General features: G+C 42.3%; 1 long non-coding RNA gene across 1 annotated transcript in view; it reads left to right on the top strand.

Annotated features, from left to right (window-relative positions):
- Positions 1–1,239: 1,239 nt before the first annotated feature.
- Positions 1,240–21,608, top strand: part of LOC145716797 (uncharacterized) — a 31,388-nt gene continuing 11,019 nt past the window's right edge. The window contains exon 1 of the long non-coding RNA XR_014139700.1: positions 1,240–19,633. This is a non-coding gene — a long non-coding RNA (uncharacterized LOC145716797). The remainder of the gene's footprint in view (positions 19,634–21,608) is intronic.

Genomic DNA, 21,608 nt, shown 5'->3' with positions numbered 1-21,608 from the left:
GGATCGCCCCCACGCGCGCAGTTCGGGAGCCGCAGCCGAGCCGGGCGCGGCGCCTCTGCGAAGCCCTGGAGAGAGCGCGTTGGGCCAGGCGAGAGCAGGAATCTTCAGTCCCTGCGAGCCTGAGGCGCTGGAGGACGTCATCCCTCTCGGCCCCGGCAACTCCTCCTCCGCCCTTCGCGCCTCCACCCCTCCGCGCCCGCGGTTCAGCCTATTCGGAGATTCCGTGCCTTTGCCAACGCGCGAAGTGGCTGCTGCTGTCGCTACGCTCCCTGCCGTCGCCGGAGTTGGAGCGCCCCGGGGTCCGACTGTCCGGCCTTGGGCGCCTAGTTGTGCTCCAGAGGCGAGTGGGGCTGGCCAGTTCTCCGCGCGGAGGGCGGAGGTGAGCGCGGGCTCGCTTTCCAGTGCTCCCTCTATCCCTCCCCGCCCCCCTGCAGCTTGAACCGCTAGCTCAGGGAGCGGAATCTCAGAAACCAGACCTTTCTTGCTCTGGGAAATTGGGGGTGCTTGTGGTGGCGGTGGAGGGGAGTTCCTAGGATGGTGAAAGCTTGGAGGAGAGGGGAGAGCCTCTGCCTCTATCTGGGCGTTTCAGCCCCTGCCTTAAAGTGACCAATGGCTCCGACCTCCGTGTCCGGGCTCGCGGGGTGAGGGTGCTGGCGGCAGTGCGTGCGTGTGTGTGTGTGTATGAGGGTAAGCGTGTGCGATCCTCCGCGAGGCAGAGGCGCAGGAGGGGCCCGCTCCCCCTGCTCAGTCTAGCCGGGGGCCCTCAGCCCCTCGCCGCGAGAGGCGCGCAGCTGCATCCCAGCAACTCAGCGCTGCTGCCTCCTTTGCTCCCGCCCCAGTTCCCAGGCCCCTCCACCTGGGCGCGTCCCAGGGTGAAAATCATCTGGCAAGAGGTTGAGGGTGGAGGATCAAGGCGCTCTCGGGGCGAATGAAGCGGTTTTTCAAAATCCGGGGGAGCGCCCCTTGCAGGGCATTTCATTTTCCCGCTGCTGGACTGTAAGGACCTCGGGTGGAGGCTGGCGGAGGCTGGCGGCGCTCGAGGGAGGGAGGGCGTCGTGTCACTTGGGAAGCCGAAGTTGGGGCTGCTGAGCAGCCGAACTCCCTGGGGCGCGTTTTGCTCCGAGGCTGGGGAGCTAGGCCGGCGGGCCAGCTGGAGGCGCGCTGCGCGGGAGGTGGGGTGGCCGGGGACCCGCTGCGGGCGGGGGGGCGCCACTGGGCCGCGGAGCCAGAGGGCTCTGGGCCGGCAGGGGAGGGCGCGGCGGGGCTGCGGCGGCCTCCGGTGTACCCGACTTGAGCTGAAAGTTGAGGACGGAGTCCTCACTGTGCCGTGACAGCTCTCGCGGCCACTGCGGATCCAGGAGCACCAGGCACGCGGCACGTTCGGCCGCCTCCTCGGCCCGCCTGCCACGGCTTTCGCTTTTCATTCTGCCTTTGCGCGGGGAAAGCCTGGGGTGCTGATGGCGAAATCCTCTCGGGAGAGAGGGGCGGCGTCCAATAAACGCGAGAAAGGGAAACGCCGGGATCCCGCGGATAGTGCAGTCGCTTGTAGGGTGGCGGGGAGCACCAAAGATCCCTAGGCAAGTCAAGACTGACCCAGTCGGGAGGTTTTCGGAGGGGCTCAGGCGTTAGAGCCCCCCACCCCGCCCCCAGGCTCCTGTGTAATTCCTTCCGAAGTGCATTGGATTAAAACTAGGCCGAGAGAGGAGGACTGGAATCCACGAAATGAATGAAAGTCGAAATGACTGTAAATCCCAAATCTAATTCCGGTTTAAACCTAAATTCCATTTGATTAGAAACAGACTCTAATCTGGTAGAACAGGGTCTAAGTGGAGGCCCCTATATTGCATTTCTCCAAATGACAGTTACTAAGGGGCCCAGCAAGGTTTGACCTTCCTACCGCCGGGATTATGCTGTGTGTGGAGGTGGGAGTGGAGGTGGGGGTGAGGGTGAAGGTGTATATATGTCTACACTTAATTTATAGCAAGGAAGCTTCAAGTTCAGGTTGGTTTTGAAGTGACCTTGCAGGCCTCCTTCTTCCCCTTCCTTTTTCTGCCATAGGCATTTCCCAGCTGGATTAATTACAGTAGAGACTTGAGTGACATCAGAGGTTAAAGATCCTCTCTCCTAACATAAGTTTCCAAAGAGGACTTTACATAGGCTTCTTAGAACCCATAGTAACCCCTGGAAAACATTCTCTGTTCTGAGGAGCAGAGGTACAACATGAAATTATATAACTAGATTGTGACCCCTCAGTCCCAGTAATGGAGACCTCCCCCTCACTAGAATGTAAATTATTGAGGGCAGGCTCTGTGTTTCACATCCTTTTATCCATGGGGTCTGGCATATAGTAGGTGTTCAATTAGCATTTATAGACTGGTGCTTGTAATTAAAAACAATGGCCTGAAGACATTTAATAATTTCTAGGATCAATCATTATTAAAATCAGAATATTAAACTAATTGTAATAGTCACTTGAGGACTAGTATGCATTGTTTAGTCACATCTGTTTTTAAACTATTTGGGATTGGTGCAATCTCTTTGAATAAGAATGCCCTTAAAATATAGGAAACTTAGAAATAACAGAATGACAGCTGCGTGGCCAAAGTTCCTCCATACTAGTCTGGTTGAATACCTCTAGAAACAGGTATCTCACTACTTTAACAAGTATTCTATCTATTTTAGATACATTCATTATTTGAATGTTAGGATCACACAGGCGAACATAACATGGCCTCTGCCTACATATTCTATTTAGTGGGCCAAAAAGAAAACATGGATTTTGTTGCTATTGTATAGGCAGGTGAGAAAGGTAAGAGGTCTTGGCAAAGTGAGCCCCAGCTTTGAGCAGCAACAGCAAAAGAAACTTCATTAAAGAAGGGTCCTGTGGTTTGGATTTGAAGGAGAAGTTCTCCCCCAGGACTATATATAAACAGACCAATAGCAAGTTCCCTGAAGGTCACCCTGCCTAGCTACTCATTCCTTCCAGTTCCATCTCTCCCACATGCCCACCATTCTTATTTAAGAAGTCTGTATGTCTCTCTGTTTCTTCTCTTCTTGAGGCCAGGGCAGTTGGCTGTGAATGGTTCATTAAAAAGATCCAGGGAGCCGAATGAGTCACAGTCCACTCTGGGCAGCCACTTCCTCATCTGGAAGAAGAAGAAGAATTTTCACCTGCCACACTGTGAGAATTCATTTATGACTTCAGGGTTATCAGAGGTACTGGGAAGAAAGTGTGAGACCTAGCACATGGAGCGTAGAATTTTCTGATTCAGAACTAGTTAACCAAGAATCACAATTAGGTAACCAATTAATCACATGATTAATCAATGGAGAGCTAGAGGCTAGAAATTGAAAAGCCACTTTAGCATGATCTCCATAGTAAAGATGGAGAAATATAGATAGCTGTTAGAAAGTTTATGACTTGTCATTTTGCCAGAGAGTCAAAGAAATTGCAATATAGAAATCAAGGGTAGCCACCAAATTGCTGAAGAGAAGAAAATTATTTCTTTTTAGTTGAGTAGCATGTGAGGCTTTTGTTTGGGAGTATTTGGTGCCATGATGACATGTCCCATTAGAAAAAGCAGTTGTGCTAGATGCCCAGCATGTGTTCTAAAGTGCTGTGGGTCACATAGCCCAAAGCTTACCAAAGGATCGTACCCTGGTGGGATTGTGGACAGAATTCATGAACATAGGAGCTGAAATTATACTATCTTGGAATCCTCTATAATGAGCAAGTGAGCAGCTAACTAGGTTAAGAGCAGTGATGGGATAGGGAATGGCACTGAATATAATTGGGGCTGAACAGGAGAGATTTGAGTCAAGTAGAATGAATGAAGATCAGAAGAGGAGAATAGATATTAATGGACAAAGGAATGCATGTAGTACTTATATTGGGAGCCCTGAAATAAAAGGAGGGTAAGAGCTATCCTTTCTTAGTGTGGATGTGAAACGTGCAGACAAGGATGCCAATCAAAACTTGGCCACTTCACTGCTGACTCCATCTTATGTAAAGTCTCTGAGCTGCAACATCCCCACTAGTAAAATAGGGATGGGAATGCTTCCTGGGGAGAAATCAGGAACAGGTAAACTCTTAGCATGCAGACTGGCTTTTAGGTTAGCTGCCCTGGCACCAAGCTTCTGTTTTCTAGAAGTAGGAGTGGAGGTTGATTGAATGGAGTATTACCAGATCTTAACTTTTCAGCATCCGTTAGAAATCTAGTCTTGCATTTCTACCTGCCAAGTGGATATCTACCCAGCTGTTCCATGGTCACCTTAATCTCAAGATGTCTAAAACTCATCCATCTGTTTCATACTTTCCTCCCTTATCTTGGGGCAACATATCCTGAGTCACCCGGGGCGGGAGGCGGGGGGGCTGGGTCTCCATTTGTTTATGCTTTCCTTTACTCACATTGCTCCCCCACAGACACACATCATGGATGTCAGAGACCGTGTTGTGGTGGCTTCTACTGTCACTTCCCACCCTTCAGATTGCTACCCATTCTGTCCCAGGCCCTTGCCACCTCCTGCTCTTTGGACCATTGTGCTAATCAGCCTAGCCCTCCTCCCTTGGACCTCCCACTTCCCCTAACTTCTGCATGCACTTCAATCCTTTCATAGTACAGCTTTGATTATATCACTCCCCAGCTCCAAACCTCAGGTCTTTCCTATTTCCTAAAACCTTTAGATCTGCATTCAGAACCCCTGGTTCTCTCTCCTCACTTTACACGTTCAGTGTTATATCCCACTGGCTCCAACAGGAAACCCATAACACCTGTCACCATTTCTGATGCATCTATAGATTTTATTTTTGTGTTTTTTGCTCACCCAATTCCTTCAACTAAAATGCCCCTCCTCACCCTAGACCTTGAAATCCTACCAGTGTTTCAAGACCCAGCTCAAAGATCACCTTCCTCAGGAAGTTTTCTTGGTCATGCTCAGAAGGTCTCTCTGCCTCACCTTTCCTTCTGTAGCTCTTTTGCTTATCCCATATATTTCTTCTCCAGTGCATTCCTATTGATTGAGAACTTATTCATCTTTGTATTCACCGCTAAGGGGTGCCCAAAGTGGGGGCTCTGTAACTTTTCACTGAGTGAACCATCACATAGGGATTCCTGAGAAGGGCAGAGACAGGGGAAAGATGTTCTAAACCCAAGTCAAGGCAGTATAGCAAGTACCCAACCCTTGAGCTGGCTTTTATAGGTGATGTAGGAAAGAAGCAGTTATCTGGAAACTTCACGAACCACCCTCTACCTCATTTTTGTTTAATTACACAAATAATTTAAGCCTTGGTAGCTGGAAGGATTCATATAATTCTTAATATTCTTCATAGTAGAGGTGAGAAAATGATGAGACAAAGCAGACTTGCATGTGGAGAGCCAAGCCCGTAGTAATTGGGCTGAAAGAAAAATGAGGCTTGCTGGGCAAGACGCCCCTCAAGTGCTGAAGCATCCAGAAATATGTGCGAGAATTCTTGGTTCTGGGCTCCTGAGTTTGTCTGATCTAGAATCTCTTGTAGGAAGCTTTTCATCTGATTCCTATCATGGCACCTTGATTCACAAACTATAATCATGCCTTGTTAATTAGCATGGGTAGTTGTTCCAATGTTTCTGATCCAGAAGAATGAAAAGACAGCCATTCCTCTTGTGTATACGACATGTTTGAGGACAGGTGGAGAAACAAATTATTGTAAAAAGCTTGCCAGCTTCTGTATTCCAGGAATGGAAATGCTTCCAAACAGTCTTAAATATACAACCTTCAAACTTGAGAGTATAAATCCCGCCTCATCAAGTAGTTATAAAGTACCCGTTGCCCATGAGGAATGAGCCAGTAGAACAAAACCGGGCATGATCAGGTACCAAGGTTTTGAATAGTTGGGAATTACACACTTTATTAGGATGTTAGAATTATATACTCAGATCTCTTCTGGAAAATGCGAAATTAGATGGATCTAAGTGAACAAGAGCTGTTGGGTCTATGTTATATAGATTTTGACACATCATGTTTATAAAGTTTACGTAAATATGTTTCAAACTGGAAAAGACATTGGTCATCCACTATGTGAAAACATTTGGCCACACACATGCGAGTCCTATCAGGACAGTTTTCCAAACCCAGCTCCCCTGACAGCTTGTTCAGCCTTTCTCCACCGCAGCTTCCTCACTGGGAAATGGACATAATAGAGAATTATTATCTCTACATTCCACAGAGGATAAAAAAACTGAATAACATCATAAAGTGAGACACAATATTTTCATTACTAGCCTGATAGTTTTTTTAAAAATCTGCAAATCTCTCCATCTCTGTAACCTTTTCAATATAAAAGTACATTGTGGAAGATTCACGAGAACAAATTCAAATACAAGCAAATATTTAACCAGAGACTCATATTCACCTTTTCCTAGAGAACTTATTTCTCTCCCCCAATAGCCACAAAATTCTGCAGAGCTAAATCATCAAACCAGGAGTCCATGTGGGCAAAGACCACTTGGATAAGCTAGAGGTCTGATGTAAAAGAGAATAAGATATATTTGCATTCCACCTAAAATAGTTGTTTCTTTGGATGCTGGCGCCCTTTTTAATTCACATTGTAAATAAAAATACCTATACAACATGAGAATATTTAAAACCCTAAAGAGCAGAACAAACATGATGATAGATACACAATGAGCGCAGTGGCCTGCTATTATGTTCAGTACCCATCCCAACATGTAAGGAGTCTAAGGGAAGTATCTTTTGGAGCAAAGAGGAAAATGTTCATATGTGGGTAGCTGCAAATAAAACGTGCCACCTTTTGCCTATTTCTTTTCTATGTCTCAGTGTTTTGCTTTCATGCCAATTTCACAAATTCCCTTTCATCTCAGTTGTAACAATGATTTTTAACCTGGATCCTTAAAAAATTGTTGAAAGATTGTCATTTTGGGAGAGTGTTCTCCCTGCCTTCACCTACCTTTGCGTTCCTCTGAGCTAAGCTTCTGTTCCCCACCCGTACACACACGTTGGTGTCTGTGTTATTTTAGTCTGGATTCTCTTGGAAACAGACCCTGAGATAAGGATTTGGGAGCAAGTAGGAGGCAGTCACACTGCCACAATCATCCAACTGCCAGTGGGTTCTCGCTGAGAGTCTGGGGACAAATCACCTAAGTTTTCTGAGCCTTAGTTTCTTCTTCTGCAAAATGAGTTTAGTAATACTTCCCTAGCAGCGTTGTTATAAAAAGTGGAAATAATATTTACAGAATGTCTGGCACATAGTAAGTGCTCAAACAAATACACCCATCCCTTTGTATCATATGATGCATATTTCTTAACACTTAATTCAGTGTGAAAATTTATATTTAACCAGTTGACTTTTACTGTCAATATTTATGTCTCACGCTTTTGGTCCTGACTATGTTCACTTATTTTTTAATCATTTAAAAAAATAAACCTTAACCCTGAGGATATTTAAATGCAATTTTCTCTTTGCCACTTTTCAAGTTGTTGGGTTTTCAGTTTTTGTTTTTTGTTTTTTTGATAGCAACCAAAGCAACATGCAATTAGGAAGATAAACCTGATAATCCTACTGCAAAATGTTTCTGCATTTCAAAATCAAATAGAAATTATTATTTTGTTAGGCTACCCTTCTGTAGCTGCATCACTCATGTTGGAAAAATAGTGAGTATCAGGGACATTTATCTCTGTCTACACTAAAATAATCTGTGGCAAATTCATTTAGGCCCCTTGATCTTGAAGTCATCTACATTGCTCATTTAATTACCAAGATAATTAGGTAAAACTGCTGTACTTCATTTTTTTCAAATGGACAGAGCTGATCTGATTTTTTTTAAGAGCACTTTAATTTATAGTGGATACAAGAGTAACCCATGTTGCCAAGGCCAAACGGCTTAATAACTGTAGCACAACTCTATTTCTTTGACTTTGTTACCGCCTGCATCAATGGTAATTCTAAACATAGTCAAATTTCTCCTGACCGGCCTTTAGAAACCCTTGGGAATCCCCTGCTTGCAAAACCAAGCCTTCTCTCTGCAGCCTGAACCCTACTATTTTTATTTGCTTTTTTTTTTAATGATTTTATTTATTTGAGAGAGAGAGAGAGAGAGAGAGCATGAGGTGAGGTACAGAGGGAGAGGGAGAAATAGACTTCTTGCTGAGCAGGGAGCCCAATGCAGGGCTGGATCCTAAGATCCCGTGATCATGACCTGAGCCGAGGGCAGCCACTTACCCGACTGAGCCACCCAGGCACCCTTTTTACTTGCTCTTATTCCGGCCACCATACTGACATTGAACATCAAAGATCCCAAAGGCACCAATGGATGCTGCTAAACTCGCTGTGGCCCGAACCTAATATGGAGTCACCAGGACTGCCAGTGAGTGATGTGTGCCTTGGCCTTCCTCAAGTCTGGACTGGGTGCAGGTTGTGGGTCACTGCTTAAGGCACTGTTACCCTTTGGCCCCATGAGGTCCAGGATTCACCTCTCGCCTTAGGGACACCACCACACAATGATGCCACATAGTGGATTTTGTGATTGCAGACAAGTAGCTCTTTCACCCGGGACTCAGACACAAGCATCTGGGTGCTTGGATGGAGGATGGCACAAGACATACTCTGTATCATACTCCAAGTCTGTTACCACTTCTGTGTTTTCATATAAAATGCTGGGTGCATGGTAAGTGCTTGCACAAGTATACCCAACTTGTAAGCATATGAAATTTTGGAATTTATCAGATAGGCATTGGGGAAGCAAGGAGGGATTTTATGCAGAAGAGGGATATGAGGAGGTTAGACATAAAAAGATTACCATGGCTGCGAGTGGACAAAGTTTAATGGCACAAGAGGACGGGAAGTTAGATGGGCAGCTGGGAGGCTTTTCATCTACCAGTGCAACCACACTGATCTTAGACCAAGGTTTGTACCTTGATTCTTTCCTCCCTTGACCTGGGTCCTTTCTCAGGAGACTTCACTTTTCCTCTTATGGTTAGATACTGGAAAAACAAAAGATGCTATTTTTTAAAAGGTTGTATGACTTAGATACTTTTCTGTCACCAAATTTATGAATCCCAGGTAATATTATCGTGTTACAACATCATCTGCATTGTATTTATAAAGGATGAGTAGTTTGTGCTATTCTTAGCTATTTGAAAAACATATTAAAGATGAAAATGAATTAGGTAATGCAACAATGAGTAATGCTGTATGTGTGACCCAGTTGTCAGACCTTCTAAGTAAAAAAGTATCATGATGTCTTGTTTTGTTTTTTGTTTTATGTCCTGTACTTTTAACATATGAATATACTCTCTTTTTTTAAGATTTTATTTATTTATTTGAGAGAGAAAGAGAGCATGAGCAGGGGTGGGGGAGGTAGAGAGGGAGAGGGAGACTCAGACTCCCCACTGAGCAGGGAGCCAGATGGGAGGCTCGATCCCAGGAGCCCGAGATCACGACCTGAGCCGAAGGCAGATGTTTAACTGACTGAGACACCCAGGCGCCTCACATATGATTATACTCTTATGTTTCAGGTTACTTCATGTTTTATTTTGTCTCATTTTCTTTAATCATTTATTATTATTATTTTTTATTTAGAGAGAGAGCATGCACACGTTGGGGAGGGGCAGAGGGCGAGAGAGAGAGAGAGAATCTTAAGCAGGCTTCAAGCTCAGTGCAGAGCCCTATGCGCAGGGCTCAATGTGGCGCTCAATCTCATGACCCTGAGATCAGGACCTGAGCCAAAATCAACAGTTGAACGCTCAACTGACTGAGCCACCCTGTGGTGTCCTATTTTGTCTTCAGTGTAGCTTTGCTCTCCCTAGAATACGGTTAGGGGATAACCAAATGTGTTTCAGGAAAAATAAGCACTGGTATAATTTTCCAGATTGTAGGTTCATTGTCACTTAATTTCCCTGGATGACAGTTTACTCATCTTTATGATGGAGTTACAGCTGCTTCAGCTTTCAAATCTACAATCCTAAAGCATCAGGATAGATTAAAAACCTTTTGTTTTTTAAACCTAATAACACAAACCTGATAAACCTGCATAAGCACCATGATAGTTCTTACAGGTCAGTGTTATTGAAACACAATTTGACACAAGGAAATGAAAAGAGCGCTTTGCTGTATAAACATCCTACAGAATTCTTTAACGAGAATGGTTCATTATTATTAGCACAAGTAATATAATTTTAATTCTCTAGATAATTGATAATATTAGCCTGATGACAGTTAACCTGTTTTTTCTGAACTGGCTCAGCATTTTCCCTGTTTGACCACATTACCTAGAATTTCATTTTATTTTCCTCTTTTCCTCTTCTTTACCTCTCCTCACCAATTTGGGTGATTTTAAAGATATTCTGGGTAGGTCTTTGTCCCACTCTGTCAGAAAAATCCCAGGGTTGGAAACAGGAGGCCAAAGAGTGCAAGGTGGGATGAAGGGTGCAGGGCCTGTAATTTGGGTACTCGAGAGGGCTGTGGGGAGCAGCAGTGGCCAAGGAATCAGCCACAGGATCAAACCCTCCTTCTGGTTTTTTCTCCTCTGCTGTTTGCTTGACAGCATTTTTCAGATTGCTGGCTATTAGCAGACAGAGCACGTGCAGAAGAGGTAGAGCCTCTTGAGGGGAAACGCTCCAGGGGCTGGGGGTCAACTCCAGGCACAGGAGGGGAAGGGCAGGTGGTTTTTAAATACATACATACATACATACATACATAAATACATAATAAATAAATAAAATTAAAAAAAAAATAAAGTTACTCTGAGTCATCTTTACAAAACCTAACAAGATGCTTTCTCTGTGTAGTTTCCATTAAAATCTATTGATAACATAAATACGGGCTAATGTATAGCCCATCTTTCATAATGCTTCCTCCTGGCCTCCATTTGGCATAGGGAAAGGGAGTGTCGGTTATATCTGACTAGCTGTTTGCCTAGTGGAAGATAAAAGTCCACCAGGAAGGGCTGGAATGTAGCGAATGGCTTTCACTGTGAGCTGCTTACATGATCCTACAAAGAACAGCTGGACTGAACGACCAGTAGCTCTCCATGGAAATGCAAGTAACTTACTACTTGGAAATGAGTTGACTTGAAAAGAAGTGATTGACCCCTAAAATTATCGCTTTGACCAAAAGTATAATTTCAGCAAGATTGAGGAAAAGAGTTGAGAATTTAAAAATGAAAAAGGGAAAAGCATCATTTCCTCACGTTACACTTCACTGTGCCGGATGTGGATGAAAGTGAATGCCGAGTACCATGGGCTCGAGAGGGCAGGTTGTGTTGTGTTCACAGAAAATTAATCAGAGTCAGATAAATGTGCTCTTCCTCTTTTTCTACCCATTGCCCCTGAACATCATCCTAGCACCCCTCCCCGCCCCGCCCCACAAAACCCCAAACTCTCTTAATAGCCAAGAGCCAGATTTTTTGACATAGTAGGTGTTTAGTGGCTTAGCGTTGTGAACTAGGATGGAAATTAAAACACATCTGTTTGTGGATTTTTGAAAACAGTTTAAGTGTCAGAGTTAATCAGAGTAATATTTTAAAGACTTCTGTCTCTATTAAACTTCTCCCTGTAACTTCAGGAAGCATTGGTTATCCCTTTAAACACCAAACAGAGTGCTGTGGGCATATGCCTTCTACCTGGGCTGAAAACACCGAGTTCTGTACCAGATGCATTCTCTTTTTGATGGTTGGATGGTTTTGTTGTTGTAGAGACAAGCTGAATTTGTCCATGCGGGGTTACTTGCTTGAGATTTATGGTGTAGTTCTTACCCATTTTTTGTTGACTCCTCTCTATTCGCAAAGAGACACGCTGAATTCAGGAATTTGTTTTTAGGCATTGACCTACTAAAGAATCAGTTTGCACGTGATGTGAAAGCCAGCATCAGAGATGCGGGCAGGACCAGGTCAATGACCTCTGAATGTTTTGAAGCCTTTTATTTTCAACTGTAATCATGTGGGGGGTTGCAGGAGTGTCTTGTGCCCTTTAGACACAGGTTGAGCAATGTTGCTGACATAGTCTTCCTCTTTTTTGAGCCAGTGGTCTTCTTTTAAACTTCTTACATCTCCCCCCATAAGGAATGCCTGCCTTTCTCAGACTTTGGGAGGTTTGGGCACCCCTTTTCTGAGTTGTTTTTCAAAGCGGAAGACAAGCAATGATCAAAGAGTAGTTTAATGGATGTTGTGTATTTTGTTTTTAAGAGCATGGAAATGCTTTTCTTTAGCCTCTGGCTTTTCAGCCCTAGGGGTGGAAAGATTGGAGTGATAAAAGGCAGAGACCTACTTTCTGAACATAGGTATTCCCCATTTTACAGATGAGTCATTTTTCCAAGAGTGTATTCATCAGTAGTTGTTTAGAATTTTGAGTTCTTTACCCTGAGAGAAAATGTTAAAAATTATGGCTAGATTCCAGACTAGCCCAGACAACTATATTCAACCTATATGATAAAAAAAAAATTTTTTTTTGGAACTACTAGCATCAGTAGTGAGACTTTGGAGCAGGAAGCCCCATAGAAAGCCTAAGTTGAAAATCTTTGGACAAGTATCAAATGGTTTGTGATCCCCTTCCTAAATCTCTTATTTATCTTCCAGTGCCCACATCCTGAGTCACACTTTTATGCTTATAGTCAGGCTTTCTTCTCTCCTTGCCTCAAATTTATTACCTTCTCTCTTTCTCAAACAAAACTATCATTTTCTTCATTCTGCTGATCTAATAGGAAAGCAATCCGATTGAATTAATAATTTTTGCACAAAGGAGTGATAACACTGTAATCCTTCCATGCTATTTGCATTAAAAGGCAGAAAATCTTATAACTCAAACCAAATAGAAGTTGTATTTATTTCAGTTTGGTATTCATTTATCATTTTTATAAGCATTTTTAAATAACTGATGTAGGCCATGGGAATAAACAGGTGAATCAAATATGTTTATCATCTTATCATCGGGAGATGAGTATTTAAATACCAATAAACATGGTACAAAGTGTGATAATGATGAGTTTCAAAAGAGAATTTTATGAAAATGTCAAATCTTATACATGGGGAAAGTGGGTAAACTGATACAACAGTATTGAAAAATAATTATGCATTATCTTATAAAGATATGCACACTGTCCAACATAGAACTCCTGCTTATCATTAAATATGATATTAATTTAATTTAATATTAAATTGATATGACATTAAATATCTCAATAAACCATGGAAAAATTGTCACACATATGCACCGTGAAATGTTTCAAAAATATCCCTGATAGCAAGAGATTGAAAAACAACACAAATGTCTATGGGCAAGAGATAATATGGATAAATAAATGATGGCATATTCACAAAATAAGATATTATGCAGCCACAAAAATGAATGAACTTCAGGTTCCAGCCAACCACCTGGATGAATCTTTAACACAGCTGATAAAAAAAAAAGTTACAGGAGATTGAATGATATAATACCACTTTTATAAGGCTTGAAACCATGCAAAACTTAACAGCATTCTTTAGGAAAACCTAGGGGGGAGGCAGGAGGACCGAATAAGTAGATGCAATGATATTGGTAGTATTCTTGTTATTAAGATAGGTGATGGGTTCACAGATATGCATTTTATTATTGTGCTTCAGAGCTGACACTATGTATGAAATGATTGCATAATAAAACATTTTATGCACATTTTTTAAGTGGCCACCCCAGTTATGCGGAAACACTGAAGAGGAGCAGTTAATTGTGACAGGGAGACTGGGAAGCCTTCACAGGGGAGGTGGTGTTTACCCTGGACATGAAGGAATAGTAAGGCTTCAGGGGTCAGACAAATGTTGAGAGCTGGAAAGTGATAAGGGAGAGAGGGAGGGAGAGGTACACACATACATGGTGGGCTTGGGTCTGAGCCACATGGGTGGGCTGTGTGGGAATTATGGGTATAAAAGCTGATGTTACGAGAGGATGGGGTGAGGAAGGGGCTATGTCACAGTATTTCTATGCAAGGCAACCAGGTGACCAGGATGCCTATCACCCTCCTCAAGAACCTATGAGATTACCCATGCCTGGAATGAAAAAAGAAGCCACAGGTAGAACAGGGGGTAGGAGAGGGTGGTGTGGAGAAGGCAGGAAACCCAGGTAAAGAAAACCAGGAAGACCTCTCGAAGGAAGGGTTGAGATCCTGGGGGAGAACCAGAGGGCGCAGAACCAGGACATCCCAGGCAGAAGGGGATTTGACCCATGGAGGGAAGGATTCCATAGCACAGAAAAGAGGTTGTCTTTTGGCAAAAAGAGAATAAGGAAAAGTCATCAGAAGAGGGGGGTGTATGGGGTGTCTGGGTGGCTCAGTTGGTTAAGCATCTATTTACCTTCGGCTCAGGTCATGATTTCCAGGGTCCTGGGATCAAGCGCCACATCGGGCTCCCTGCTCCGCGGAGAACCTGCTTCTCCCTCTGCCTCTGCTGCTCCCCCTCCCCCTGCTTGTGCTTTCTGTCTCTGTCAAATAAATAAATAAAATCTTAAAAAAAAAGAAGAGAAAGGTGTATGAAATTTCAGAAAGATTCTAGACAAACATTAACATTAAAGAAGTCTATAGAATCTACACCTATCCAGTTACCACACCCAGTGTCAGACGTCAGTGGATACAGGATTCTATTTTTAATATATTTATTAACTACAGGCATCCATCTTCCCAATATATACATTTGCTCTCTTTCTGTTTTTCTGTCTGTTAGAAAATATCTTTGTGTATACATATACATCATAGTTACCTTGGATGTCAGCTGAGATAGGAAGAAAAAAAAAGGGAAGATATAAGGAAAAAGAACGGCCATTTACTGAGCACCTACATGTGTGCCAAGTGTTCTGCTGCAAGGGCTGGTAGTGTCTTTATTTCTGGCTTTCGCCACACCTCTGCAGAATGTAACGTGAAGAGAAGCAAAATCAAAGCTTACACAGGGGGAATGACTCACCCAAAAACCAAGTTGATTCAAAAAACACAGACTATCTCTGTGAAATCATAGTTTCCCTCCTTCTTCACAAGTCCCCCCCAAAAAAAGAAAAAAAGGGGGAAAAAAGAGAGAGAAACAAAGGAAATAAAAAAAGAAGCATCTTTAAAAATTTGTTTGCGATTAGATACACTGCAAAGTTTAATCCCATGCATTTTGTGCTCAGATGGCTAACATTTTTAAAGATTCGCCCCCCGTCTCGATGATTTCCTGTCCCAGTCTTGATGGAAGTTCTAACACCTTATCAGTTGCTTCCTTTAAGGTACAGGCTGCCCCTTCAGTCATGCTGTTCTAACAGAGGTCCCTGGAGAATGTACTTTGATAAAATGTTTTGCTGTAACGAGCCTTGTCCCCTGGCTACATTCCATGGTCCCTCTTACCTTGACATGGCTCAGATCTGTCTTTTCTCTCTGATTTTACTAATCTACAGTTATTTTCTTGTTATTGTAAATCATAATCACACTTTCTGTTGCTATTTATTTCTGGAAACTGCATATTAAGATAATTATTTTTATCTTCCCGACAGTAAAGTTACAACTCATAAATTTTATAGTCATTGTGCATGGGTATTAACTCCATAGCGTCCTGCCTGTAGCTTCTCAGTGAAGAGAGTTGTGAGGTTGTTTCCGAAGAGTGAACGGAATGCAGAAGGGACTTGACAATGGATAAAGTTTGCAACAACTTCTGAGGGGGAAGGGACAAAACAGCCCATGAGGCAGAGCAGAGAGGGTTGCAAGCAGCACGGGAGGGCCTCACCATGTTAGAAAGGGCTGCCTACCCCGGCCCCACGCAGCATCCCCAGAATGCAAGCTCTGTCCCTGATTCTCACTCCACTGGAATGTAGGTTACCTGCCGATACTGGGAGATAAAAGTAAGCTGGTCTATTAACATTTCCCACTTCCAGATGAACCATAAAGTTGGTTTTAAATGATAAGCACAGCACAGACACTGCATCTGATGACCATGTAGGAGAAACAGTTATTCTTTCAGAAAACAACCTGGAGATTCGTTATAGGGTGATGAAGCTTTCTGCTGGGGCTTTATAAATTCATTTTTTACAGCGAATCATCATAGGGTGGCAAAGTAATTTGAAAAATGAGTAATTCCGTACAACTATCCCATACAGAGAAAGGGACGTCAACTGCAGCCTCTAGTATGTATGGAATAGCCTGACATTGTTCTGACATAAAGACCAGAATCCTGCACATGGCCACTAGGGTCTGTTCCTTGCTCCTTGGTCTACTTCTCCATCCTTCTGCAGCCTGCCTCATATCATTTGCCCTCCTGCTGTCTGCTCTGGACACAGAGATGCTCAAACAGTTCCATCTCAGGACTTATGTACATTCTTTAAAATGACTGAAGAATGCAAAGAACTTCTATTTATGCATGTTATACCTATTGACATGTATTACATGAGAAATAACAACTGAGACACTTTTAAATACTTACTTTAATGTCCTTAAAAAGAACAATAAAATTAGTCCATTCCATGTTAACATAAATATTTTTATGAAAGTTAACTATATTTTCCAAAGCAAAAGTAACTTAAGGTAGGGGCGCCTGGGTGGCTCAGTCAGTTAAGCGTCTGACTATTGGTTTCAGCTCAGGTCATGATCTAATGGGTTGTGAGACTGAGCCCCATGTAGGGCTCCATGCTCAGCAGGGAGTCTGCTTGAGATTCTCTCTCTCCCTCTCCCTCTGCCCCTCCCTCTCCTCGTATGCATGTGTGCACACACGGGCACTCTCTCTCTAAAATAAATAAATCTTTTTAAAAAAATGAAAAAAAAACTTAGGGTAGAGTGCCACTGCAAACCTATTTGATGTCTGGCTTAAGACAAGAGAGTGGATTCTTAAGTCTACTTCTATATAAGAAACTGAGGGTGTGATATACATCATGTAGCTTCTGGAAACTTCTACTGTTCACTCCTGAGAGAATGAGAGTGAAAAGGCCAATAATGTCTTGGTATGACTAGGTAAAGATTTTAACCTCATCAGCCTCCTGTAAGAGTCTTAGAGGCCTCCCGGGGACCCTGGACTACACTTTAAGAACCACAACTCCAAACTCATGGGCCTTCATTTGGTTGGAGATAAGTCGATAGGGTGACTGCCATATAACAGAAAATAAGGTTAAAGAATTGAGTTGAGGCTAAAGCATATCCTACCTTATTTGGATATTCCCCATCTTCTGGGAAGGAACTGAGCATTCCTGCCCAAGAGGCAGACAACAATTAGGGACATCCCAAAGGCACCCCCCCCAAATTTACATAGCTTTGTATTTCCTAAAGGTCTTTTTCAGGCATCATTTTGTTTGATCTCTACCATAACTCTGTGAGGAAACCAATACAACTGTTAATCTCCTCTTCCACCCAAGGAAAGAGATGTTTAGTAGCTTTCTTAACGTCATCCAGTTCCTTCAAGGACGACCAAACCCACTCCTTGATTCCCTAAGGCCTTCCCTGTGCAAGTTGTCTTTCCTTATTGCGAGGTCTACCCATGTACACAGAAATCATGGATAGAAAGTGATCCAAAGCAGATATTTAAGCTTACTTCAATTGTAGTGACTCACAGATACCAGTGTATTCTCTTTTCTGATTCTTCAGCAAACAAAAATAGTTAATGTATGCGAGAGGATCAACTAGATCCTTTGGTCAGTACTATTAAAGTGTGCATGTCTATGATGAGAAGAAAATTCACCATTCATTACCAGGACCAGTGAGAGCAGATTAAACAAATGCTATCCACAAGCCAAGTTACTAAACTTTTAAAATATCCAAAGAACATTAGGAAGACCTTGTATGGACTCTTTTCAAGGTGTCCTGGACTTGGATGCTAAGGAAGGGTGCTGTGGACTGAGTGCTGACTGGCTGGCTCATCTCTGGTCTTTGCAGGCCTATCTGCCATGATTTCTACCATAACCCTGAGAAAACCAGTGCCCTTTAAGTAACTACGCTCATCCTACCATCTGCTGGGAGGAAGACCAAATTTCTTCAGGAAACATTTCTTCAGCAAGCTAGGCTGCTTTTGTTCTACTACAAACTGCAATCTTTTTAACACTTGACATGGAGAGTTGACTTATATCCTTATATTCATTCTTTCCTTTGAAGATTAGGTCTACACAGGGTGGCCAAGTGGTTCCAAAGAACCGTTCTGACACTAGCTTTTTTGTTTTGAATTGTAGTAAAATGCACATCACCTAAAATGTGCCGTCTTAACCATTTTTAAGTGTGAGTTCAGTAGTGTTGCACACATTCACGTTGTGGTGCAACCAACCCCCAGAACTCTTTTCATCTTCTCACCGAACAATAGCCCCCAATTTCTCCATCACCCCCAATGCCTGGCAACCACCGTTCTACTTTCTGTCTCTATGAACTTCCCTACTCTAAGTACTTCATATAAGTGTAATCATACAGTATTTGTCGTCTTCTGTCTGGTCTATTTTATTTAGCATGATGCCCTCAAGATTCATCCATGTTGTGGCACGTGTCAGAATTTCATTCTTTTTAAAGGCTGAATAGTATTCCACTACATGGAAATATCCCATTCTGTTTATCCATTTATGCATCAGCGTACTTTCGGGTTGCTTCCACTTCTTGGCTGTTGTATACAATACTGCTATGAACACGGTTGTACAAATAACTCTTTGAGATCTTGCTTTCAGTTCTTTTGAGTTAACAGTAGCTTTTGATGGAATGGATTAGTAGTGTAAGGCAGCGGCCCAGGAGGCCCCAGAATACCCAAGGATCACAGAATTCCTCCAGCATGACCTTGGCACAGCCTGGTTTTCCAAGGTGACTGCTCATGTGGAAAGCCTGTGACAGATGAGCTGTTTTCAATGAAGGCTCAGTTTGGGGAGTTCCATCTACTTGAAACGATGTTTTATGTGATTTTATACTGTAAAATTTCTTCCCTAATAAAGCAACTATCATGGCTTATAGGATTGAAAAACAATGTATGCTAGAATTTTTATGCCATGTAAAAAATTTTTTCTGCGTCTTTATAAAAAGAAAGGAAGAACTTATTTCCTTGGCCCTTTCTCTGAAGAATTCAAATTCTGGTCTATGGCTCTGACCTGTAGCACGTTTAAAATGGGTTATAATTGATATTCTTTGAAAATGTATAATCAGAATGATTTTAGTCAAATGCTTGTTGGGATGTGTAAATAATTTTACTGGGTTTCTGATTATAATTTTGAGTCAGCTAAGTCTTTACCTTGTAGCAGTCCTCCCCGCCCCCCTCCGCATTCTAGTTCAGACTTGCTTTAATTATTTTTATGTCCCTATATGTTCATACAACTCTTTCATAGTCTTTTTCTGGAAACATCTATTACATATTCAAAAGTGGCTTGCATGTGTTTTCTCTTATTTGCAACTGCTAAATGAAAATGTTAATGAGAGATCCCTTTGGCTCTCTCATCAATTATCTACCTTGTTTTTCTGCAGCAACTTTCTCCTTAATCCACAGCATCTTGGCAGTGGGGCAGTTTCAGGAAAGGAGGGAACTCTAATTATCATGCTTAGTATGGGGGTAAGTTACCAGCAGTTTTTGAATTATTCCTAAACAATTTTTCTTCTTTTTTCTGCCCACCCTTCCTGTCTCACTGCCTCTTGGAACATGGAATGTGGATCTGGCCATCATCTGGAAAAATGTTATCTCGGCGCCATGGGACATTGATTATGTGGGTGAGTCCTGAAATTAATGTTTAAGTTGTTGGTTTCTCTGTTTGTAGAAGAAGAAAACTGCCAAATGAAATTGTTTGGTGGGAAAATACCTTCAGCTTCCCAGTGCCCATGTGTGTGTACCTCCATGTGCCTGCAGTTAGAGTTAATCTTTCTGCATTAAAGGGGAGAAATCCTGATGTGTATTATTAGGAGCACCCAAATTCAAATGAAACAAGGATCAATCATATTCAGTGACAAAAGTTGGTATTTAAACTTTTGTGTTGGAATTCTTTTTTTGCGGGATTAATATAATCTTGAATAATAGTTCTTTATAACAAAGCAATTCAAAAAGATCACATGTAGTTTGACATGGAATTTTCTAAGGCTCTTGTCCAGTTGTCTCTATAAATCACACACCTCAAATATTCATTGGTACCAGTTATGGCAGATAGAAGTGTATTTATTTTTGCGGTGCTGGCATTGTTTCTAATGTAAATGCATTGGAAAACAACACAGTGGAAATTGTTCACTGTTGATGTATTTACATTAAATGATTGATGAATCTTGACGTGAAAACTTCCCACTTGAGTTGGTCCTTAGTAGATGGACAAAGTCAAGGTAGCAAAACTGTTAAATATCAAACTTCATCTTCGTTGTTCCAAAACTGGGTGATAAGAATATAACAGGCACTCAGCTTTTCTGCATGTAGGACCAGGGCTGGGAGAGAGGGTTTAAGTCCACTGGTGGATTTCTTGCTATGGAATGGAGACTAAAAAGCAGGCAGATTTTAAATACAAATAATAGATTCTTAAATAATTTTTTTTTCCTACTTCTCAAGCATGTAGGAAGCAGGATTCCGAGAAAAGTCTTTGATTAGCATGATATTATAGAAGTGGCTGGTCCAATAGCTTCTACACCTTTCTTAAAGTACTTAGCATGGCTGATTCCTGGAAAAAAGAAATCAGTTGAGGTATACCTCCATAGGAAAATCATTATCTTGGTTATTATCAATTCCACTTTTATATTGAGTCTCCCACTAAGCAAATTTCAAACTGCCATGTCATTGTCTTAGCCAGTTGAAGTAGCAGGATTTCACTTGCTGGGAGCAAACACATTTGTTGTTGCAATCTGTTATTTCTGAAATTTCTAAAATTATATTGAGTGTTAGCATGAAATTTGGCATCCAGGTTTGTAAGATTTTCTATTCTGGTGTAAGTAATTTGTGAATCTTTATCTTAGATGATTTAGTTGCCCATAAATATCCTTAGGAATATGTGTCATTTGAGTTTAATCTGTGAGCTGTGAGTAGTTGATTTGACACAATTACCACCTAATCAGCTGTTTTGCCTATTGGGTTATGTTATGATTCTTTGCTCCATATTAAAATCTCTTTCCAGGGGAGCCTGTGTGGCTCAGTCAGTTAAACGTCTGACTCTTGGTTTTGACTCAGGTCATGATCTCAGGGTCATGAGATTGAGCCCTGAGTGGGTTTGTGCTCAGCGGGGAGTCTGCTTGAGATTCTCCTCCTCTGCCCCTCCCTGCACTCACTCACTCTCTCTCAAATAAATAAATAAATCTTTTTAAAAATATCTCCTTCCAGGATTCACATTATATGTTTTCCTCTTTGTATCTTTCCAGGTCTTTTCATCTCTCTCCTTCTCAGAAACAATAACCAGCTAGACAATCATCCTTCAAATCTCATTTTCTTTTCCAGTAATGAATGATCAGTAGCCAAAACCTCCTTATTTTAAATTGGTCATGATCTAAATATTGTGAATTCTTTTGTCTGGGACCTTGAAAGCCTTCTGAAGATAATGCTTTATTTGTGAGAGGCTCAGAAAATCTTCATAAATCTCTGATCCTAAAAGTAGCAAAGTACAAGCAAGGCTGTTTTCCTATTACTTTTCAACTGACTCTGTAGCAGTACATGCATGTTCTCCCCACCAGACTCTTTTGACTTGGGGGGTTATTCGAGGGTTTTTTATTTGTTTTTGTT

The sequence above is a fragment of the Leptonychotes weddellii genome, chromosome 13 (assembly GCF_054177405.1).
Source record: "Leptonychotes weddellii isolate Sample4059 chromosome 13, ASM5417740v2, whole genome shotgun sequence".
Classification (NCBI taxonomy): Eukaryota; Metazoa; Chordata; class Mammalia; order Carnivora; family Phocidae; genus Leptonychotes; species Leptonychotes weddellii.
Note: the sequence above shows the minus strand (reverse complement) of the source record. Positions and strands in the feature narration are given on the sequence as shown.